A 25,317-nucleotide genomic window follows, 5' to 3' on the forward strand; every position below is an offset into this window, starting at 1 on the left:
CAAACTATGCATTTAATTTTGGCTAAGGGATATTTTCTTGGGCTTCTGTCAAGCAATGCAGTGTGGCTTTATCCACTGCAGAAGCTGAATATGTAAGTGCTACAGAAGCTACAACACAAGCAATGTGGCTGAGGTTTGTGTTATCTGATTTTGGAGAGGAACAAGTGGAGGCTACACCTTTGTTGTGTGACAACACCTCTACCATAGCCATGTCTAAGAATCCAGCGTTCCACCAGAAAACTAGACATATCAACAGAAGGTATCACTTCGTAAGAGATGTGATTCAAGATGACACAATTGAATTGAACTATTGCCGAACAGAAGAGCAATTGGTAGACATTTTTACCAAGGCTCTTCCTAAGGATCGGTTTGAGTATTTGAGAGCTGCACTTGGAGTGAAATCAGCAAAACATTTAGAAGGAAGTATTGGTGTATAAATGTATTTACTGTGATGGTTTTATTATATGCAAGTCCTAGGATTTAATGTGAGCCTTTGGATCATATTCCATATGGCATCCAGATTAGATTGTAATGAGTCATAGCTCATAACCAGTGTAAGCATCTTACATGATCACTTTAAAATGGATGGTGGTGATTGATTTGTAATAATGTGAAAGAGTGAGTTTGTTTCTCACTCCTCTAACGGTAATATATGCTCCCTAGCTTCTTGCTTAGTGAGTGTGGAATCCAATGAACCTTGAATCTTCCATGGCTCTCTAATTCTTTCTCTCTATACATTTTCTGCTTTTACTATTCCATTGAAGAAACTCAATCCAGAAATCAAACACTATCAAATATAATAGCCATCTAACTGTCAACATTCCATACGAAGAAAGCAAGAATTCACACCAAAACATTTGTTCCATACTGGCCCAATTACTGAAAATTAAAGATAAACAGATATGGCCATTGCTATAAATGTGAGGATGCTGAGGGGTCGGAGGGACAAATATCACCTGAATACAAATCAGTCATTTAAGCGAAAACTTTAAATATCAATCAAGCATTATCTGCTACTAAATTACTAATTGTTTTGTTTTCTTCAATTTTTTAAAACCCTAACAACTATAACTGTACAACCAAACAGTAGGTATAAATACCTAAATGGTTTGAAGGTAATAGTCAATTCTTCGGTTTCAAAACAATTTTCTCGGCAACCAAACAGAATCAAGAGAAAAACAAAAATTAAATTCAGAACCTTATGGACCTGTGGTGCTTCCATGGGATAATGCTCGGGGAAATCAACTTGGAGCTTATAAATTTCATTAGCATATAGAGTTCTTCACACTCAAATTTAAGGAAATTAACATTTATCACAAAATTAAATTAAAAAACAATTTACTAGACTTTTGATCTGACATTCCTGAATTTCTGATCGAAGTTGTTCCATGGCTAAAAGCTCTACAATGAAGGCAAGTTATCTAAATCACATCATCCTTTTCTTTCCATTATAGCCCACATCAGCATCGTGTTGCTACGGGAAGCGGTGGAGAACTCCGAGACACCACTTGGTTTCTGAAGAAGTAAGGCAAGTGCAATTCATCAAATCTCTCTTTTTCGTTCAACGAAGGAGTATAATTCCACTTCTAACATGCATGTACTTTTCACACTCTCTCTCTTTTTCTTTTTTATTTCATTTTCTTGGAATTGGTAAATTTCTAGAGTTTTGGAATTGGTATGGTAACTTTCTGAGTTTTTCTGGTTTCATATTTGTGATTGAGGTTTTTCTTAATGAAGATACTCTTATGATTTGTTCGTAGTTTGTTTTGGAAATAGGTAGGAATGTCATTCTAAAAGGATATTGGTAGGAGGGGTGGTATAATTTTTCTTATGAGATGACTATGTCTAATTTCTACCTATTTCCATTTAATTAAATAGAATATAGTTGTTCATGCTTAAGGAGCACGTAAAAGAAAAGCACAGGTAAAGGTTTCTATCTGTATAAAAGATGCAGCAATTTAATAGAATCCAATTTATGTGATTTCAAAATTCGATGTATTGCTCCACCGATTTAGAGGAGAAACTCAGTGTTTCATTGTATAGGTCTTACCTATAGAATTCGACTTTCAAAGCGAGCTAATCACTTTCAAATAGGTCCTTCCTTGCTCCAGTTTCAATAGGTTATCGATCCCCCTTCTTCTTTTGGTTCCTGCCCTCCAGACCTACTAGCTTCATCTTGATTCTTGACTAGGGTTCATTTCTTGCGAGTACATTCCTATCAATCTAACTTCTTATTACATAGAACCTATCCTTCTTGTTGCAGTTTTGGTTTAAGTTTTCTTGTATTTCTTAATAATGCGAATGTACAAGGATACACATATATAAAAGAAAAGAAGGATCGGTTACATCCAACAGCCCTTAGACTAAACCCTAGAGACCAGCTATACTCCTTAATTAAAAGAGATTACACCAAACACTAGATATCACCCATACTCCTTTATTGGAGGAAACCAACTACAAGACTAAGAAGAGATTTACACATAATCTGTCAGGAAACACAGCAGGTGTCGTGCAGCCATGCTGCACCCATGATTTATGGAATTGCATAATCTGTCTAGGGTTGGTAACTCTTAATACTCCCCCTCAAGCTGGATCGAGGAGTATAGTTGATCTAAGCTTGCCTAGAAGACGCTGAAAATGTGCAAACGAGAGAGCCTTAGTGAACATGTCCGCCAATTGAACATAACTGCGAGTGAAGACCGTTTGGATGAGTTATGACTGAACTTGAGCCTTGATGAAGTGACAATCAACTTCAATATGCTTGTTTCTTTCATGAAAAATTGGGTTTGTAGCAATGTGTATGGCTCCTTGATTATCACACATAAGAGACATAGGAGTTGTACTCGAGAACCCTAGATCAAACAAGAGACTTTTAAGCCAAATCAATTCACATGCAGTGGCAACCATTACTCGATATTCAACTTCAGCACTAGAGCGGGTAATGACTTGTTGTTTCTTACTCTTCCAAGTGACAATGTTGCTTCCAACAAATGTGCAATAACTAGTGGTGGATTTTCTGTCGATTGCACTGCCTGCCCAGTCAGCGTCAATGTATGCATGAATCTTAGTGGAATGGTTATTACATATGAGGATACCCTTATCGATGGACCCTTTGAGATAGCGTAGAATCCTTTTAACAATATTAAGATGTTCTACTGTGGGTGCATGCATGAGGTGACTGATTAAGCTCACAACAAAGGTAATGTCTGGATGGGTGATAGTAAGATAGATAAGCTTGCCAACCAATCTTTGATAATATGTGACATTCTTGAGTGCCTCGCCATCAGTGGTAAGCTTAAGTTTATTGTCAATTGGGGTGACAACTGGCTTGCGTTGGTTGAGAAACAAACCCCATTGAGAGGTTGCCATCTCAATGCCAAGAAAATACTTCAACTTCCTAAGATCCTTGATGGCAAAGGTTTGATGTAGGGAGGCTTTCAAGGCTCCAATTTCATATGCATTGTCACCTGTGATAATAAGATCATCTACATAAATAATGACCATCAACTTCCCACAGGTTCCATTCCATACAAACAAGGAAGAATTGGCATTACTTCTGAGAAAACTTTCCCTTTCCAACACTGAACTAAGCTTGGCGTACCAAGCTCTTGGTGATTGCTTCAAACCATAGATAGCCTTGTGCATTTTGCACACCATGCCATCCTTTGTTGGAGAGTAACCTGAGGGAATTTGCATGTAAACTTCCTCCTGAAACTCTCCATAACATCCATATGGTATAACGACCAACCACAATTGACAGCAACAAAAAGTAGCACATGAATTGTGTTCATTTTTGCCACTAAAGCGAAGGTTTCTTTGTAATCAATCCCAAAGGTTTTGGTGAAACCATGAGCAACAAGTCAAGCTTTGTGTCTTTTTATTGATCCATCAGTCTTGAGTTTAGTTTTGTAAACCCAACAACTCCCAACCGCCTTCTTTCTTGGAGGTAATTGAACGATACTCCAAGTACAATTTTCCTCCAAGTTTGAAGTGCTTCAGACATGGCTTTCCTCCAGTTAGGGATGAGATTGGCTTCTTGAAAAGTGTTAGGCTCTACAAGATTTAAGACTGCAGTAAGAAATGCCACATGAGAATTTGAAAAACTGTAATTACTTATTGCTTCAGATATGGGATGTCTGGAAGCATAAGTAATGTAGTCTACAAACTTGGTAGGAGCCTTCCTTTCTCGAGGTGGATTCCTCCTAACATCTTGAGAAGGTTGGTGAGTGAAAGGTTGAGGTGTAACCTTAAGATCACCATTTCCTTGTGAGTTGGGTTGAGAAACTGTTGAAGTTGTGGTTTCCAACATGACTTCTTGCTCTTGACTATCATTGCCCTTTAAGGAATCATCATGACTGAAAAGCTCAGTGTATATAGGCAATAAAAACAAGTCACACAAGAGCTCCCCCTTACATGAAGTAGGACCCTTTTTAAAGAATGGAGTCTCTTCCTCAAAGTGAACATCTTTGGATACAACACACTTGTTAGTGACAGGATTAAAACATTTGTATCCCTTTTGCGTTGAGGAGTATCCCATGAATATGCATTTGACTGCCCTAACATCTAATTTGTTACGATGTTAAGTTTGCACATGTACAAAACAAGTGCAACAAAAAACGTTCAAGTGTGACAGGTTTATTGGTCTGTCATTAAGGGTTTCATATGGTGATCTGAAACCTAAAACACGACTAGGAAGCCTATTGATCAAATAGGTGGCTGTAAGGATTACATATGACCAAAAACTTTTCGGTACATTCATATGCAACATGAGTGCCAAAGCCTTCTCAAGTAGATCTCTATTCTTCCTCTCAGCTATCCCATTTTGTTATAGGGTTCCCACACAACTTGTTTGATGAATAATTCCTTATGAACTCAAGTATTAAGTCATGATATTAGATAAAAACTCAGTGCCATTGTCTGGTCTCAAGGTTTTAATAGTTGAGTGAAATTGTGTTACAATCAACTTATGAAAATCTTTAAAATAGTTGCAACTTCACTTTTAGATTTCATGAGATAAAGGAAAGTGATTTGAGTGTAATCATCCATAAATATGACAAAATACTTGTAACCCTCTATTATTCAAAAGTAGGACCCCATACATAAGTGTGTACCATTTCAAATGGTGTACTAGACTTGGACATTGAAGAACCAAAAGGCAGCCTAGCAAATTTGGAAAAATGATAGGTATCACACTTAAAAGATGGCTGACAAAACATGGGAAATAGTTTTAACAAAACAACTTCGGATGGATGAGCTAGTCTTTGATGCCAAAGTTGTTGATCTTGGGGTTTACTTGAGTTTGCTTGAAGAGCTTTAGGAAGATGGAACTTCTTGCAAAAATAATACAAGCCATTTAGAAAGAAACCTTCACCAATCATCTTCTTGGTGATACAATCCTAAAATACCACATTAGTTGGTGAGAAAGTGGTAGTGCATTTTAAGGTAGAAATGAGTTACCCTGTGGAGAGTAATTTAAAGGGAAACGATGGAACAGATAGAGCACTAGACTCAATTGTTTTTTGACATCAAATTTAATTTTCCTCTACCCATCACCGAAACATTTTTTTCGTTTGCAATGGACACTTACGAAGGTTTTAAACAAGGATGAAAGTCATGCAAGTTTGAAACTTTATTTGTCATGTGATCAGTGGCACCTGAGTCAATTATCCAACAATCAAGTTCAACACTAGTTTGAAGTGCAGTGGAGAAAACATTCAAGGTACCTGAAGCTTTATCAAGATGAACATGGTCATGGTTAGCAAGGAACCCAGTAAACTGACCAAGAAGTGCAATGTGGTTATCACTATCCACCTTAGGAGTTGGTACAACCTCTCCATGTCTTTTGCTTTGAAGATACGCTGCAAACTCATTGATAAGAGACAAGGGGTTGGCAGGGAAGTCAACTGAGCCATGGTTGAGCGAGCTTGTGGCATTATTTGCAACATGTTGTGCTTTGTAAGAGGTTATATGTGATGCTCCGGGAGTGATTAACCTAATATTCTTATTGAACTTAGGTTTCAACTCTAGATGTAGTTCCCAGCACCTTTCTTCCACATGTCTTGTAGTATTGCATTATTTGCACTTTAAGTGTGGATTGTTCCCCTTGTACACCTTGTTGTTAGTTTACCTGTAGTTTGCAGCATACCCTTGAGCCTCAGGCAATTTGTGGCTTGGCTCTTGGTTCATCACCCTTCTTCTTGCTTCTTTACGTTGTATAGTAGCACAAATATTCTGAAAAGATGGTAGCTCCATGCTCATTAAAATGTGACTTCTGAGATCTTCATACTCGGAGCTTAAGCTTCCTAGCAATTGATATATCTTATCTTCCTCAACACATTTGAGAAGAATAGATGAATCAGTGGTATGAGGAAGATATACACCCAGCTCATTCCACATGGTTTTAAGGACACCAAGGTGTTGAACAAAGGTCATTCCTTCTTGTTGAATACCTGCAATAACTTTCTTCAACTGGAACACACGAGCATAATTATTCTAGTTCCCATACATATCCTTCACAAACTTTTATAGATCTTGTAAGGATTCAAAGTAGCTAAAGATCTCAGCCGTATACTTCTCCATGCTGTTGAGTAACAAAGACATGACCAATTGGTCCTTGCACAACCATGCTTCGTATGCTTGGGTAGAAGGCTCAGGTACTTCAACTCTTCCCTTGATGAACCCTAGCTTTCCTCTTCCACCAAGAGTAAGAGACACTGCTCTAGACCATGGGAGATAGTTGAATTCATTCAACAAAACTGAGTATAAACGCTGATTCATATTTATCTCAGTATCTGGAACAAAAGAGGGAGAACTTTATGAGTTTTCTCCCCCAAGGTTTATTAAGCTTTCTTCAGCCATAACTAGAGCTTGAAGATGAACAACAGAGGAAAAAAAATATAGGCAGAGACAGGTCAATGATGACACTGCTCTGATACCATGTCGCAATTTTGGTTTAAGTTTTCTTGTATTTCTTAATAATGTGAATGTACAAGGATACACATATATAAAAGAAAAGAAGGACCGATTACATCCAACGGTCCTTAGACTAAACCCTAGAGACCAGCTATACTCCTTAATTAAAGGAGATTACACCAAACACTAGATATCAACCATACTCCTTAATTGGAGGAAACCAACTACCAGACTAAGAAAAGATTTACACATAATCTGTCAGGAAACACAGAAGGTGCCGTGCAGCCACGCTACACCCATGATTTCTGGAATTGCATAATCTGTCTATGGTTGGTAACTCTCAATATTTCTTCTTCCTATCTCACAGCTTCTTTTTTTCATGAAAACTAAAGTGGTGAGGGCAATCTGGAAGATTTACTTCCCCGACTGGATTCTATACTTTTTGCACCCTTCACTACATAAATACAGGAACCAAGAGAAAGAGTTCTACCTGATCTAACACCATGATAGGGAGAAAGTTTATGCGCTTAGAACGTGAAGTCTATTTGGCTATTTTCACATGCGATTAAACTTCAAAAGAACATGAAATAAACTCCCTCATGACGCGTCTTGATAAACAAAGGCTAATTGTTAAACTTGATCATTAATTTCAAATTTGATCAAATATACGGGATATTTGGTGAAATTGTAGAGTACGGTAGGATTCATTCTAGTGTCCCACAATGTTCGGAGTACTCATGGTCCTCACACAATTTTTATTTTGTTTAATGTTAGGGAGACCAAATTTGCAAACCAAATAATGTGTCACCAATAAAAGATAAGCACGTTAAACCGACACTTAGTTAATAATCATCATCTACAACTACATCATTTGGTTTGCAAATTTGGTTTAAGACATTTGTTCTCCCTAGCATTACCCGTATTTGTATAGTTCATTTACCTTCACAAAAACCAAAAAACACTTTTCCACTCGGACCAAAATATAGAAGTCTTAAACCTACACACGTAGGAATTGGTTCTAACATTCACCGGGGTCATGCTCGAACAAACAACTTCGAAATCCTTTAAGTGTTTGTTTGGATCCTCCATGGACAGCCCATGGTACTTTGGAATGTGATGTAACAAACTTGACTTCAATTCGAACTCGGCAGTCTTATCTGGAGCCGCCCTAGGATATTGAATACATAGGGGTGCGGCATTGTCCAATCCCGAAGTGGAAAGCTCCTTGATTGTTTGGTTGTCCGCTGCCATTTCTACTTCACCCACTCTTGTCTTGGGTTTCTCTTCTTCAGATTCAGAAACGAACTCGGAGCTTTCACTTGATTCGTTAGGTTCTGGGTTCTTTCTCTTTCGTCTCAATTCTCGCTCGAAATCGTCGTCAAAGTCCGAGATATGTTCACGAATCGGATGAGAACTCCGAGTCATAAACTAGTACCTAAAGCAAGAAACAAAACAAGATTAAGAATCTGGAATAAAATAAAAACAAACGAAAATAAAACAATCCAAGAGATTAGCAAAGTTGCTAATCCCCGGCAACGGCGCCAAAATTTGATGTGAGCATTATACGCAAACAAATTAAACCCTCTTTTTATCAATTGTAGTGAAGAATGTAAGTAGGGATCGTTCTGGACCGGGGATTAGGAGGGATTGTTAATCACTTGGATTTGACTCAAAAACGTAAAAACACAATATAAGACACCAAACTAAACTCAAGGAATGCAAAACTAAACTTTAAAACACCAAAACAAACCAAAAGACTCAAAACATCACCAAAACACTCAAAACTGCCTTAAAAACACTATCTGGGCAGTTTGAACACTAGACACAACTTTGGACAAAAATTGGTTTTAACTTGACCTAAGACACTTAAAAACACAAACTAAATTGATTTCTAACTAATTTGACACTCCAAGTAAAGGGGGATTTTGATTTTGACGAATTTGGAAACAAAACTTAATACTTTGTAAAACGAACAGATTGTAAAAACGAATTTGATGGAATTGAATGGATGGGAAGCTAGCTAAGGGGTTCATCTCCACACATGTTATACTTGCACACAAAACGATTTCTAATTGCTTTTCAATAAACCATGAATTCTCAATGCCCCAGATTAACCGTGAATTGCACTAATTAACCCTCAGATTTTCCTAACGTTATTGAATTGGATGATTGCATACGACAACCCAAAACATTCCCCACAAGTCCCCTACATGATTGCATAATAGAGATACAAGCAAGAATCATTAAGTTCTTTGAAAATCATAAGCATTGAGGAAGCACTTGTTACTATGATTGCATGAAACTTATGCCAAGAATTTACTTAACGCGATTGAGATCATCAACCTTTACTACTTGTGAATATAATTCCATAACGATTAGGTGAAATTTCCTTATATCCTAACATCCAATTTATGCATGATAATTAAGCATGCACTCTCAACCAACACACACAAATCAATGTAATTCACATAGATAAGTAAATTGAATTCACAACTTATGAAACGCAATTAGAAGTAATCAAATCATATCGCAAGCATAAACATGTATTTCGAATCCCCCCTAGCCAAGGGGGGGTTTAGTTCCTCATACGTACAAAACAAAGATAAGTAAATTTAACCATTGAAATCAAGGAAAAGAAACACCTAAAAATTCCAACAACTCAAACTTGAATTGTATGAACGTTTAGGCCCCTCTCCTCCTCTTTGTTGCGGCACAAGGTCTAAGGATAGGTTTTGGGGTGGTATTTGTATGGAGGAATGGTTGTGTGATGGTAGGATAGTGTTTTGGAGGGATGGGGAATGGTTGAAATGTAAGGATAGATGCTGGAATTGGAAGGGAAGGCACGGCCAAGCTTGTTCTAAGGGGAAGATGGTGTGTTTTTGTGTATGAATGCATGGGTTTTTATAGGTGGAATGGGAGAATATGTGGCTGATTGTTTAAGAGTGCATGTGGCTCTTATGATTGAGAGTGCATGTGGCTGAAATAATGATGGAAAAACAGCTAGGAAAAGAATGATTAAAGAGGGAATGCATGTGGAGGTGTGGCTGCAATGAAGGAGAAAAGCTAGAAAATGGAATGGGATGCACGGCAAGGTGATGTTTGGTGCTGGAAATGAATGTGTTTGCATGTGAATTAAAGCTAGGGTGAATGATGATGAATGCATGTGGATTAAAGAGGGAATATGGAAGAGAATGTGGTGCAATGATGAAGTGGGAAGCTGGAAATGCAAAGGGAAGCACGGCAAAGGATGTTGTTTGTGTGAAGTGTGTGTGAATGGTGGTTTTGCACGGCTTTGATGGATTGTTTGATTGGGCTAGAGGTTTTGCATGGCTCAAAGAATTGTTTGATTGGGCTAGGCCCTTTGTTTTATGTCCTAAAGTGTATACAAGGCCTTCAATTTCGTCCAACACTTTGGCTCCAAGCATAAGCTATCCATTCTTAGCCCAAAAGTGCTCCAAAAGGCTCCAAAATGCACTTCTTTGCTCCTTTAGCCCTTAGAACCTGAAAACATACGAAAATAACTTAAAAGACTTAAAGAACTAAGAAATAACAACGTAAATGCACAAGAACAAGCCAACTAAGTTGCCTAAATATGCTTCTATCAGTTAAATAGCTGATGTACGATTGACCTAGCCTTCTCGGCCAGCCTCTTTGTATGGCCAACATCTTCAATTTCTATCGCTCACTTTTATGGAATTTTTCAGCAATTTGACTCCTATTACATATGTAGCATTTCAGCTACATTAAAGAAGAGAGAGGGGAAGTGGCGAAGAAAGAAAGAAAACAAGAGGGAGGAAATGAAATTGAAAATAATAAAAAGGAGGAAATGGTAACGTATTGTTTATCGTTTATGTTGTTAAAGATTATTACTTTGTTCTTGATTTGTAATTATATTACTCTTGTTACTAATTAATTTGATTTATGTTGAAATTTGCAGGCTTGTTAGAAAAAATGTGATTATTGATCTCTATGTGAAGATGACACATACATATACATTGCAAAGCAAGAAAAAGAGTTGTGTTGTGTCAAGTGCTCACTTGTGTAAAGTGTTTCAGTTGTGAAGATATTCAAGGGCTGGAGAATGCCTTGAATATAAAATAATGAAATTTGTATATGTCAAGCATCGGGGGAAGGGCGTGAATATACAATTGGGCGTTAGGGGAATGGCCTATATATAGCAAAGTGAAATTGAGAATTTAATTCTGAGAATTGGGCTCGGGAGTTAAACTCATATTCTAAGGTATTCGGAGCCAAGTGGTATAAGCATGGTATGGAACGTGCAGGATTGGTTGCCTTAGGTATGTGTTAGCTAGATTATAGAAGAGAGTGAGTGCATTCATCCATCTCATTTGCATATATTTTTGTAAACACGAGAAATTCCTGAAACAAGAGACAAGAATACGTGTACAAAATATATTTTTGTATTAATGATTTTGGGGTTACAATCTCTTTGTAATTTGATCCTCTGATTCTATCTTCGTAGGGTGTAGGTTTGTGGATGAGTTGTTGATCCAAAGGGCCGTCGGGGCTTGATCTAAGGATGAACAGTTGATGAATGGATCTTCAAGGGGCGTTGGGCTTGATCCTGAAGAATGGGTGTATGAGTTTGTTGAGGTTGTTGATCCAAAGGGGCCGTTGGGGCTTGATCTTAGGATGAACGGATGATGAGCGATGAACACTTTCTTCAAGGGCCGTCGGGGCTTGATCTTGAAGGATGAACGGATGATGAACGATGAACGAAGAGTGCTTTCTTGATTCTTCGGGATTTGCTTGAGAGCTTTAGAGTTTCAAGGCTTCTTCCTTTCTTCCTTTCTTTCTTTCTTCCTTCTTTTTTTCTTTCTTCCTTCCTCCCCCAAAATGAATGCCTTGGCTTCCTATTTATAGAATTCCAAAACTTGATTTTTGGATTTAAATAATCAGATGAAATAAATCATTTCTGCCAGGTATTGACACGTGTCCTATTTGATAACTTTTCCAATTTATTTCGATTTTTCGTTGAGTCACACGCTACATGTAAAATTTATGTGATACGTGAGCGTTGAAATTTTAATTATTGGTCAACATTCATTTCACCGAAATTTTGATGTCTACAAATGCCCCCACTTCAAGGCGCGTCGTAGACATGTGCTTGTCACGTGTAGAAGATGCGTTTTGAAGTCCCTTAATGTAGATGTCAACCCAAGGGCCGTCGAGGCTTGATCTTGAATTGGGCTGGAAATTTCTTCAAGGGCCATCGAGGCTTGATCTTGAGTTCGACTGGAAGATTTTCTGGTTTCCTTCAATCGTTGATTTTCCGCAGGCTTAATCTTGAACTGGGCTGGAGGATTCTTTTGGTCTCCTCCGAAGGTCCGAACTTACTCCTTTCATCTGGAGTTGAATTTGATTCAAGGGTGGTGAACACTTGATTTTGAATCGGACTTGTGATTTCTTCAAGGGCCATCGAGGCTTGATCTTGAACTGGGCTGGAGGATTCTTTTGGTCTCCCCCTATCGTTGATTTTCCTTTGTGCTACTCTTGAACTGGGTAGCAGGATTCAGACACATGGCAGGCAAGCACGAGGTGGAAGTGATGACCTGTTTCTTTGTTCAATCTTTCCAATTCGTATTGAAGAGGGTAGATCGGAAGACTGACTCCAAGTGCCGGCTGATTGCTCTTTTCACTTTGCTATGCGAGTAAGAACAAGGACAAAGGAAAGGACATGGATAAAGCATGATATGAGATACCTTTGCTTTTGAAGAAGCAGCGAATGAATCAGCATATATATTTGTTGTGCTTGTCTCCACATGCTTTGATGTATCATTTTCACTTGCCTTACTTGCTCCCTTTGCAGAAGTGGTATTTCCTTATGCAGGTTTGGCATCTTCTCTTGTAGTATTTGTTCCTGATGCAGGAGTTGAATGCAACCTTTGCATTTAAATGGTGCTTCAAAACATTACTTCTCAGCGACGATGAGTACTCGAGAGCAATGCAAGGTAAGCAACCAGGCAAAGGTTCCAGGCAATCAGTTCCAGGTCGGAAGTTTGATTTCAGGTTCCGACTGATAACTCTATTTCCCCTTGTCCTGCAGGTAAGAGCAAAGGTAAAGGAAAAGACAGGGAAAAAGCATGATATGAGATACCTTTGCTTTCGCCCTTGATGATATGAGATACTTTTGCCTTGGTGTCATTTGTTTGCAAGGGTATTCCCGGAGAGGAAGAAAACGGAGCATTTTGAGATGCTTTCCTGGGAGTGTACTCTCGGAGGTGAGGAAGAGTTGGGCATTTTTTTTTTCTTGTTTGCAGGTCTGCCTTGCCATAAAAGATGAAGGTCGACATATATAGGGATTTCCCAATAGCAAGTGGTGGTACTGTTCTTTTACCCTTGTCGACAAACGTTTTGATCCCGCAAATCCGGCTTTTTGAAATAGTGACGACTCTTCGATCTTTGAATACGCCTCTTCGATTTCTGAACGAGTGCTTCTTTTGACAAAGCTGCACGTGTTTTCTGAAAAGCAGAGAAAGCGTCGCCGAACTTTGCGCTTGTCAGCTAAAGATGTGTAGCTGCGATGATGACCTCCACGTGATCTTTTGACAAAGTGGCACCTGTGCTCTGAAAAGCCGAGAAAGCGTCGCCAACCTCCAAGTGTTTTCAACTTTGTCGGAGATCTTTTGACAAAGTTGAACGCGTTTTCTGAAAAGCCGAGAAAGCGTCGCCTAACTTACGCCGGAAAATCCAGCTTTTGAGATTTGCAGAGCGATGTCTCTTCACTTTTGAATAAGCGGCCATTCGATTTCTGAACAAGTGCCTCTTCCTTTTTATAGAGGTATTGATCACCTCTAACATGCACACTTTGAAGGTTGCTCATTCCTGAAAATCATCTCCGGCCTTTTGAGTTTTAACTCCATTCACCCATCTCTTTTAACACTTTTGAAAAATGGCTAACCCATCAAACCTTAGCTTAGAATTGAGTCTCAGCAGTGATACGGGCGCGCCGCATCAAGGTAACGTATGGCGCCCTTCTTTCTTATCTTCTAACGGTCCTCTTACAGGTGAAGACTCCGTGATGCAGGACGCCACAACAGCTACAATAGTAGCTAGGAACCTCCTCACTCCAAAAGATAGTAGGCTGCTGTCAGGACGGTCCGATGAGTTGGCCGTTCAAGAGTCCCTCGCTCTTAGTGTTCAGTGTGCGGGCTCTGTGTCCAACATGGGCCAACGCCTGCTTGCTCGGTCCCGTCAGGTGGAATCATTGATGGCAGAGGTGGAAGATCTTAAGCAGGAGATTAAACAGCTTAAGTACGAGAATAGAAGTTTGCATGTGCTTGCAAATAACTATTCGTCGGGCATGAAGAGGAAGCTTGATGAGATGCAAGAATCTCAAGGTTGCATTCAAAGTGACTGTCAAAGGCTTGCGTCTTTCTTCCAGAGGCACCTTTTTCCTGCGTCATCTAGCGTTCCACCAAGTATTGGGGCCTCGAATGATCTATCTTCGGTGCCTCCCGCTCCTGGAGTTTGGCCAAGTAGTGGGGCTTCACGTGAACAACCTTTGTGAAAGCTCCATCTTTCTCGAAAATCAATGAACATGCTTTGTTTTATTTAGTGTATAGTGCTAAATACAGAGAAAACATGTACATCACCAAGATTTTTTTTTTTTTTCCCGGTGGCACTGATCCACCAAAGTTTTTTTTTTTTTTTTTTTTTTTTTAACTTTAATCATTACTTCCCAACATCATCATTTCATTTTACTTTATTTTATTATTTTATTTTATATATATATTTTTTATTATTCTTTTTTTCTTCTTTCGGTGGCATTGATCCACCAGAGTTGTTTTTTTAATTTTTTATTTTTTATTTTTTTATTTTTTATTTTTTTATTCTTTACTTTCATCATTACTTCCCAACATCATCATTTCATTTTACTTTATTTTATTATTTCTTATTCTACATCGTCGTTTTTTTTTTCTATATAAAGGATCTGCAAGAGGCTGTGATGAAGAACCCAGGAGCGCATAAATTGTTTGCTTTGCTTGACTCAGTCTCCACGGGCCTCAAATTGCTACAAAACTTCCATTGATGGCACATGCGGAAGGCGGTTTGGCAGCTGGTGCTGTCTTTGAAAGATGCTTCCCAACATCATCATTGTTACCTCTTTTTTATTAAGGTGCTTCCCAACATCATAATAATTTTTTTTTTTTTTTTTGTATTTATTTATATATATCGTGATCTGCAACCCAACATCATCATTTTTTTTTTTTTTTTTTTATTTTTTTTTATTTTTAGGTGGTGATCTGCAAGGCTGAGGCTGCCAAACCGACGAAGAACCCAGGAACGCATAAATTGGTGATGTAGAAAGAGTGGTGTTGTGCAAAGATTGCAAAGGGATTTTGCTGTGTGATGCCTTTTGGTCAGTCTTCCCTTGGTAGTGACGTTGCCGTACCTCTTGCCGCTGCTTGGAGCTTGTTGCAGTGTGTCATTTTTACCGTGTGGGGTTATGCAAAAGACTGCAGCGAGTTTATGCTGTGTAGTGTCTTTTGATCATAATTTTCCTCGGTGGTGACGTTGTTGTGCCTCTTGTTGCTGCTTGCTACACCGTCATCGCTGCACTGTTAGCTGCACACCTATTGCACTGTCTGTTGTCCTGCTGTTCAAGTTTTGTGGCTGTTTTTGCTTTGTTGCGGTCATGGTATTTTTCAAATGTTTTAAGAGCAACACCATCACCATTCTCGCGAAGGAAGGTGATTCGCAAGATAGGGGAACAATGCTGAAGATTTACACCCCACTGACTGGCCTTAAGGCGCTTGCTCTTCCTACAAAAGACAACTCCATGCATATTAAGTCGTGGTCTTCTGAAGTATCTTGGAAGGTGGCAGACTTTGTTCGATCAAATACGAAGAAGGAGGCGTGCACACTGGGGATTCTTATCTTGAACCCTTCGCACCATACTCGTGACAATCATCCGGCTTCGTTTAAGCTTCTCGGAGATCACATTCGCAGTGGAGCTATGGCTTGGAATGATGTCTTGTCGACTACCGGAGAAGCTGTTTTTGCTGAGTCTTATTGGGAGTGGCTTGAAGATGTCTTGGGCCGATCTAAACATGTGCTTACTAGCGTGGGCCTTTACCATGCCGTGTACGCATCTTTGTTTAGTTATGATCTCCATCATTCTGTCCTTCATGCGTTCTTCGAGCATTGGTGTTCAGCGACTAACACGCTTCATACAGCTCAAGGAGAGATGTCAATTTCACTTTGGGATCTCCACAAGATAGGGGGATTGCCAATCCAAGGCAAGTTTTATGACGAGGTCGTTCCTAGTGCGGAGGAACTTTCTCTCTGCAACAACCGAGGATTGCCTGCAAGTTGTCGCTGTTTATTTTGGGCATATCACAAGCTTTCCCAAGATGCTCGAGGTGAATCAGGCGTGAAGATTTCTTCATGGATCCGCTTCTGGTATTGGGAGGACGCAAGGTACAAGAAGTCCTCGAAGAGAAGAAGTTGCAACAAAACCACTAAGCCAAAGGGAGACCCATATCCGTCTGGTGCCATTGGTTCAGCTAGGCGTCGTTCCCCTGCCGAGTTGAGAGCGTTTGAGGACCTTGGCATAGCACCAGAGCATGTGGAAGAATCTTACCTAGCTACTTTCTTAGCTTGTTGGCTTTGTAAGTTTGTTTTTCCAATCGGCGACGTCAACTTTGTTCGTCCTGGGGTTTTCAAAGTTGCTAGCAAGATGGCTGCAGGTGAATCTTTCAGTCTTGCTATCCCGGTTTTGGCCAATATTTATAACGGCTTGAGTGTTGTTTCGAACTCGGCAAACACTGCAGATTGTGCTGCGGTTCTTCCCTACCACTATGTGTATGGTTGGTTGGGTGAGTACTTCGGCACTCATTTTTTTTCTTCAACTCTAAACAAGTCAGGGCCTTTGATGACGAAGTATTCTGGCGTGCTTTCTTCGAAGAGCCTCGATGATTCCCAGGCGCAAGCACTGTTTAGAAGCTGCAAAGGCTTGAAGATGGACTATCTGGCGAGAGTTGGCTCAATACGGTGAGACATCATGGACGATTCGCATCTTCGCTTCTCAGACTTATCTTACCTTATAAGTCTTCGCTCAGGGTATGTTTCTTTGCGGCAAGAAGATCGATGCATTATTCAACCGTATAGTCCCCACCGTTTCAGCAGGCAATTTGGTTTTGTCCAACATGTGCCAGGCAAGCTGAAGGAAAAAAAACAATTAGACTCCTTGCAAGCCGTGTATATGCATTGGGAGTCTTGTACCCGTGCATGTACAAATGCTTCTATCACCTTGCCGGCCAAAGACGAGTTCAAGAGTAGTCCAGTAACCCGTGCTTACGTAAGTTGGTGGTCAAAGGTATATTATGAGAATTTGGGGATGGCAAGTGGTACCAATTCTTCTTATTCACACCTTAATGTATTGAAGGAGGGGTGCTCTGTGGTTCCTGCACAACTGATATCTTTTGATTGCGTGAGTGCTGCTACTTTGCAAGATAGACCAGTGGTTTTAGCCCCTCAACGCCCACGCTTGTCTTCTCAACATCTGGATGTATCTGAAGAGGCTGGTGATGAAGCCGATTCGCACGAAGATGGACTTGTTTTGCAGCAGGGTCAACAAGTTTTAAACAAGCGACGTCTTGAAGGCGCTCAGGCCGATAGCAATGTCAATTTTCGTCATAAGAAGAAAGAAGTGTTTAGGTTCCCTCAACTCGATGGCAGTGTGTCATTTGAGAAAGACGTATGCATCTTCTTCTCTCTTATGACTTCTTCAGCTTTCATTGTTCTAGCTTTTGTTTCTAACAACTTTCTTTGTTTTCTTTAGGTTGGGCCTTCTTGTTCTTTTGACTTGGCAACCACAGGTATTTATTCTTATGCGGAGATGCTATTTGGGGGTGACCTACCTACAGGCGAGGAAATTGGGGATCCACCAGGTACAGAGCTTATTCCAAGTTTGTCAAGTTTCCCAAGTTTGCCGTGTGTAGGTGGAGGCATGCAAGATCCCGTCATGCATTCTATACCTTTGCCAGCTAGCTCTGAGATCTCTCTGAGAGGGCCAAACCTCAGTGGTACTGAGCAGCTTATTCATCGCATCAATCTTCGTGCGGCAATGGATATCAAGAGCCATATTGAGGGGAGGATTTCGAAATGCCCGTTGGAGGACCTTGCGTTGCTTAAGGAAGACTTGTCGAAACTTATTTCTGCAATTGACAATCTTAACATTGATTCTTCATCCTTAAAGATCAAGGTTGCTGAAATTATGGCCGCCTCAACTGAGTATTTTTCCTTGCGTGTTATTTCCTTGAAGAAGTTGAGTCCAGATGTTAGAGCTCACCAACTTGCTGCAATAGACTTGTCACTAACCCAAGCCCGGTCTTCTCAGCAAGCTGCTTCGGGAGATTATCAATCTACAGAGACTTCTTTAGCTTCAGTCCGGGTACGTCTAGATATGTTGATGCGAGAACAAGAACAGCTGGGCATCGAGGCATCAAAACTTGAAAGTGTTCTCGCGGAGTAGGGAGCTACACTTTCTCAATGCCAAGAGGAGATTTCACGCCTAGAACAAGAGAAAGACATGGCTATAGAGTTGCCCATCCTGTCTCTCACCGAGGTAGAGACTTTGAAGGCTTTGGAAGGCTTGCTTGAAGACCGCCTTCTTAGTTTTAGGGACATAGTTTTCAAGTAGTGTCTTCTGCCCTTTTTCTTTTGTAATCAGACTTTTTCCTTTAAAGAAATAAAATGTTTGCTTTCTTGAGTTTGCTCTTTATTCTTCAAAGTGTTTTTTTTTTTTTTTTTTGATGTGACTGTACTTGAAGTTTTGAAGTTTCAAGTTGCCTACGTACCCTTGGTTGAGGAGGGATCAAGTCATGACGTAGTTCAAATGAGTGATGGTTTTAATGATGATTTTGCCGTACACAGTTTATGCTCTTGCGGGCCAGGAGTGTGGTGCGTTTGCTTTAGAGGTAGTAGCGCTTCAAAAATCTGCCGTTGATGGGGCCGATCTTCAACCCGTCTTCTGCCATGATTAAGTAGGCGCCATTGGTGTAGATCTCTTGTATCACGTAGGGTCCATCCCACTTTGATGTGAACTTGCTTTTTGTCTTATAAGTTGTAATGATGGGCCTACGCAATGCCAGCACGAGATCTCCGGCTTGGAAAGACCTTGGGCGGATTTTCTTGTTGAATGCCTTGGATAACCGTGCTTGGTAGCATTCCAAGTGTTGTTGAGCTTCAAGCCTTCTCTCATCCAGAGCTTTCAACTCCTGAAGGCACAACTTTGCATTTTCTTCATCAGTCAAGCCTTCTTGTATAGCCATCCTTAGTGAGGGGATTTGACTTTCGAGCGGTAGAACAGCTTCTACGCCATATACAAGAGAATAAGGTGTAGCTCGGGTAGGAGTCCTATGTGTAGTCCTATATGCCCAAAGTGCTTCACTTATTCTTTCATGCCAGTCTCTCTTTGTTCGGCCGATTACCTTTTTCAGGAGGTTGCACAACGTCTTGTTGAATGCCTCTGCCAGGCCGTTGGCCGGAGCATGATACATGGAAGACTTGTGCTGCTTGAACTTGTATTTGTCGCAAAGCTCGTCCACGAGTCGGTTGGAGAACTGCTTTCCGTTGTCAGTGATAATGTAGCGAGGCACCCCATATCGGTGGATGATATGCTCCTTGATGAAACGAACAACAATTTCCTTTTTTACTTCCCTTAAAGGTATGGCTTCAGCCCACTTGGAGAAGTAATCTGTTGCAGCTAGGATGTAAGCTTCCCCTGCAGATGACTTTGGCGTTATTGGTCCTACAACGTCCAATCCCCATGCGTCGAACGGCCATGAAGCAACTGTAGGGTGTAATGGTTCAGGCGGTTGATGTATGAAGTTGGCGTGGAATTGGAAGGCTTGGCACCTTTTGGCGTGTTCCAGGCAGTCCTTCACCATACTTGGCCAGTAGTAACCCATTCTTTTAAGCCGGAAATGTAGCTTTGGTCCAGACTGATGTGCCCCACACACACCTGAATGTGCTTCTTCCATGGCTTGATTAACTTCTTCCTCACCTAGGCATCTCAGGAGCACTCCTTCAAACGAGCGTCGGTAGAGTGTTCCTTTGTAGTAAAGGAAGCGAGGTGCTCGTCGACGTATTTCGGAACGGTGTCTAAGATCATCTGGAAGCTTTCCGTGCTCTAAGTAGTCGATCAGCGGCTGTCTCCACTCTTCAGCATCAACTGGAAGTACTGAGATGACATTTGTATCATCTAGTGACATTTCATTAACGAGCGGAATCACCCACCTTTGGCAAACTGGCACGTCTGCAACTTCATCTTTTCCTAGTGTCATACTCGAGGCTAGATTGGCGAGAGCGTCTGCCATTTGATTTTCCTTTCTTGGCACATGTTCTAGTGTCACAGCTTCGAACTTTTGTAGCAGTTGGGTCGCTAGCCGGAAGTATGGGACGAGATCATCTTTCCTCACCTCATATTCAGTTAAGAGTTGATTGATTATGAGCTTGGAATCGCCATACACCTCAAGAGCTGTGACTCCCATGTTGATCGCCATTTGGAGCCCGATTATCAATGCTTGGTACTCAGCAACATTGTTGGAGCATAGCTCATTCAGTTGGAAGGAGTAAGGTAGTATTTGCCTTTGTGGCGTCATGAATACTACTCCTGCCCCCGCTCCGTCTGCTCGTGCGGATCCATCGAAGAACATCGTCCATGTCGGGAAAATATTGATGTAGAACACCTCTTCGTCAGGCAAGTCGTCTGAGATTTTCCAATCAGCCGGGATTGGATGATCGGCAAGGAAGTCTACTAGCGCTTGTCCCTTGACGGCTTTAGCTGAGACGTAGATGATCTCATATTGATTAAGAAGCAAAGCCCATTTAGCGAGTCGCCCCGTCAAGACTGGCTTAGACATAACGTATTTGACAGGGTCGGCTTTAGCAACCAAGTGGATGGTGTAAGCATGCATGTAATGTCTAAGTTTCTGAATGGCAAACACCAAAGCGAGGCACATCTTTTCTATTGGGGAATAGTTCAACTCAGCGCCGGTGAGAGTCCGACTGAGGTAGTAAAGTGCTCCTTCTTTTTGGGATTCATTCTCTTGTGCCAAGAGTGCTCCGATTGAATTTTCCTGAGCAGCAATATACAATATGAGTGGTTTCCCGGGCACAGGTGCCCCCAGGACAGGTGGACTTGACAAATATTTCTTTATGCTTTCAAAAGCATTATGGCACGCTTTGTCCCATACGAATGGGACATCTTTCTTCATAAGGCGACTGAACGGTTGACAACGCCGTGCGAGGTTGGAGATGAAGCGTCTAATGAAGGCTAACCGTCCTTGTAGACTTTTCAGCTCGTGCAGGTTTCTTGGCTCGGGCATGCTTTGAATGGCCTTGATCTTTGATTGGTCTACTTCAATACCACGGTGCTTGACGATGAAGCCGAGGAATTTTCCAGAGGTGACGTTAAACGCACACTTTAACGGGTTCATCTTAAGGTTGTATTTTCGCAGCCTTTCAAACACTATTCGCAGATCCTTCAAGTGGTCTGATCTTTTCTTCGTCTTAACCACCACATGATCTACGTAACATTCTACGTTTTTGTGTAGCATGTCATTGAAGATTTTCTGCATTGCGCGTTGATACGTAGCTCCAGCGTTCTTTAGGCCAAAGGGCATCACCTTGTAGCAGTAAATACCTTTTGGAGTACGAAAGGCTGTTAGTTCCTCGTCTTCGAGGGCCATGCGAATTTGATTGTACCCAGAAGAGCCATCCATGAATGATAATGCCTCATGGCCAGTGGTTGCATCCACCATGATTTCAATGATTGGCAAGGGGAAGTCGTCCTTTGGGCAAGCATCGTTGAGGTCCCGGAAGTCTACGCAAACACGTATTTGTCCTGATTTCTTAAGGACAATGACGATGTTGGAGATCCACTTGGGGTATTGCACTTCTCGAATAAAGCCTGCTTCGATTAGCTTGTCGATCTCGACCTCGATTTGTGGGATAAGCTCAGATCGATAGCGTCTTTGAGTTTGCTTTATCGGTCGTGTTCCAGGCCTGATCGCAAGATGATGAATAGCGATGATAGGGTCCAGGCCGGGCATTTCTTTGTAGGTCCAGGCAAAGACGTCTTTGTACTCTAACAACAGCTGATAATACTCCTCTATCTCATCTGTACTTAATAATGCACTTACGAAGATAGGCTTTGGTTCCTTGCTTGTACCTAAGTTGAGTTCCTTGAGATCATCGACCGTGGCTTGCCCCCCGTCTTCGAGCTGTGGTGGTGCAGCAGTGACCTATTCCTCAGGGATTTCGTCTTCTTTACCTTCTTGAACCGTGATGTGGAAAACATCTTGGATCTCCTCTTCAGTGCTGTCTTCTCGAGCTTGTTGGCATAAGGATTGTCTGGTGTGGATGATAGTACGCCTTCTCACTTTCAATGGTCCCTTTGTGTCGACCTCCAAGATTGCTTGGCGCTTCATCCTTGAAGGAATCAAGCTTCGAACATCATCTTTTTCTCCTAACCCATCGAGTTTTTCTTCCTTTGGTGTTGTCTTCCTCTTTCCAAAAGGCTTCTCATTATCTTCAAATTTTTCTGAAGCTGATCGTCGCAGAGGAGAGATAACTGTGCTGCTTTGTTTCTTAAGCTTTAACAACCGTTCAAAAACAGAGTTTTGGGATGTTGGCGTGTTAAGTCTCTTGAAGACAGAGGTTTTATCTTGACCACCAATGCGATTAAACACTGAAGTTCTGGAGCTTGAATGGCTCATCCTATCGAAGACCGACGTCCGAGGGGAAGGTTTAGGCTCTTCTTGGTCTTGTTCAATGCTCACGCTGATGTGTTGAGCGCTAGTGTTTTTCGCTTTGTTTGAAATCATCACAGGTGCATTTGGTGTGAAACCAAGTCCGTAACCATGCTCCTTCAACTTCTTTTGAGTTTTGGTAAGGTTACGTTCTTCGTCATTGACGGTGTTTGAAACCTTCTTTCCAGCCACCACAGAAGAAGTGAAGTCGTACCCGCCCTTTGACATGAGTTTGTAGGCGTTAGGGTCGAAACCTTCCTCGGTCCTTTTGGTTGGAAGAAAGCTTGATTCTACCTTCTTTGGTAGAGCTTTTATGAAGCCTTGTGGTAGTCTTGCGACCTTAGCACCCCCTAGCTGTGTCAAAGGTAAAACTGCATTTGTCTTGAGCAACTTCACATTATTCGCGTGCCACTGTGTGTCGGCTTTTCTTGTTTCAGTTTCGAATGGAGATTGACCATTCTTTCTTCTTGACATCGGGATATATCGAAATATGGGTGCGTTCGGTCCTTTTGACGGCGTCCTACTCCCTTTGGTTGTTGCAGGTTTAGCAAACTCGTCATCGTCTTTGCTTAAAGATGGCACAGTCTGCTCTTTTTGCATTTTAGGCATGACTTGCCACTCCTGCATTGTAGGTGCTGCTTTGCCCATGGATCTGATATCTTCCGGCAGGGCTTCGGGTACCATGTCTTCATCCATGTAGAACTTGGCGTCTGCAAAGTGTGATTCGGCTTCGGTGAATGGCTTGGTATCACCTTGGATCACCTTCACCCCTTCTCGGTAAAATTTTAGGCATTGGTGAAGGGTGGACGGCACTACCCCATTTGCGTGGATCCAAGGTCTTCCTAAGAGCAAGCTGTAGGAAGTTCTTGCATCAATCATGTGGAATATCGTGCTTGATTTGAGCTCACCAATGGTCATCTCTACTCGGATCATGCCCATCGCCCTTTGTCCTCCTTGGTTAAAACCCTGGATCAGCAGACGGCTCAGGGATAGTTCATTCACCTTGATGCCGATTATGGTCATTGTTGATTTTGGCATGATGTTTATGGCCGACCCACCATCCACAAGCATGCGGTTGACTTTGTATTCCCTTACGTACCCTGAGATGAAGAGAGGACGGTTGTGAGGCTTTGATCCCAGCAGTAGGTCTTCGTCAGTGAAGTTAATTACGTCATGGGTGGCACAACATGTGGCACATTCATGTGGCTGAAGCTTCGAGCTTTCGTCGTTACTTTCTCGCACTTTGTGGTCGCCGGGACCTGCCAGGACTGCTGCTAGTGCTCTTCGTATCTTTTTTGGCAACGGTAGCGCTTCCTCGATGCTAAAGTGTGTTGGCAAACCTTCTTCAGGTGTGAGGGTCCTTTCTACCTCAGTGGCGATAGCTTTGCCTTTTAAGGGCTCTTCTATTTCTATTTCAACCATGTGACAGGCCATGGTAGTGCACTGTTGCAAAAAGTCATTCGGGAAGTACTCACGCAAGGAAACGGGAACGCGTGGCTCCTGCTCCATAGGTTCCCTAGCATATGTTGTTTTATTATGCTTTATGTTTCTTTTAGACTTCGCATTGTTGCGGCCGTGGTGATTTCTTCTTTGTTCCACATTTGGCTGTATGACTCGTGGTCTTGGTTTCCTTGTCTTTTTGTAGGTTACCAAAATCCATCCTTCTTCATCATCAGCATCTGCATCTTGGTCGCTTCTCTCCAGTGATGGTTGTGTAGGGGGTGCCGTGCAACTTGAGCATTCATGGGAACAGTCAGGTGTCGTTTGGAGAAACACAGGATTAAACGATCCAAACGCAATTGTGGTGGTATGCGTTGCGGCCGTTTCCTCAAGATCGAGCTTAATTTGCCCTTGTTGTGCTAGCTTCATGATGAGTTCTTTAAGAACGAAGCACTTGCCAACAGGATGGCTCACAATACGATGGTACTTGCAGTACCTAGGATCGTTTGTGCGATTCATTTCTTCAGGACGCTTGCATTCGGGTAGCTCAATCACCTTTTTTTCCAGCAAGTCATCTAACATGGCAGCCATGTCAGAGTCAGGAAACGGGTACGTTTTCTGTTCCAACTCTCTCAAGGTGCTCTTGTATCTGTCTTGGGTGCGAGGAGGCTCACTTGTCTTTATCTCCTTCGCTTTCTTCTTGGAGGAGATCTTGATGGGCGATGAGGAGGTCTTGATGGGCGCTGAGGAGGTCTTGATGGGCGCTGAGGAGGTCTTGATGGGCGCTGAGGAGGTCTTGATGGGGGTAGTGTTGACGGTGAAAGCTTCCTTAGCGGGCTTCTTCCTGGTCTTGTCTACATTTGGGGCGAATACTTTATCCTTATTGAAGTTAGTAATCGGCTCCTTTTTCCCGTGATTAGCGATACTCAGCTCCATGTCGTGGGAACGAGTTGCTAGCTCTTCGAACGTTCTTGGTTTTATGCCTTGGAGGATGTAATGTAACCCCCAGTGCATGCCTTGAACGCACATCTCAATGGCAGAGGCTTCAGAAAGCCGATCTTTGCAATCCAGACTTAAGGAGCGCCATCTATTTATGTAGTTGACGACAGGTTCATCTCTCCACTGTTTCGTACTGGTCAGCTCTAGCATGCTTACAGTACGACGAGTGCTGTAGAAACGGTTG

The sequence above is a fragment of a genome, unplaced genomic scaffold (genome assembly GCF_019419815.1).
Source record: "Pyrus x bretschneideri cultivar Hongxiangsu unplaced genomic scaffold, Pyrus_bretschneideri_v1 Contig56, whole genome shotgun sequence".
In the NCBI taxonomy this organism is placed as follows: Eukaryota; Viridiplantae; Streptophyta; class Magnoliopsida; order Rosales; family Rosaceae; genus Pyrus; species Pyrus x bretschneideri.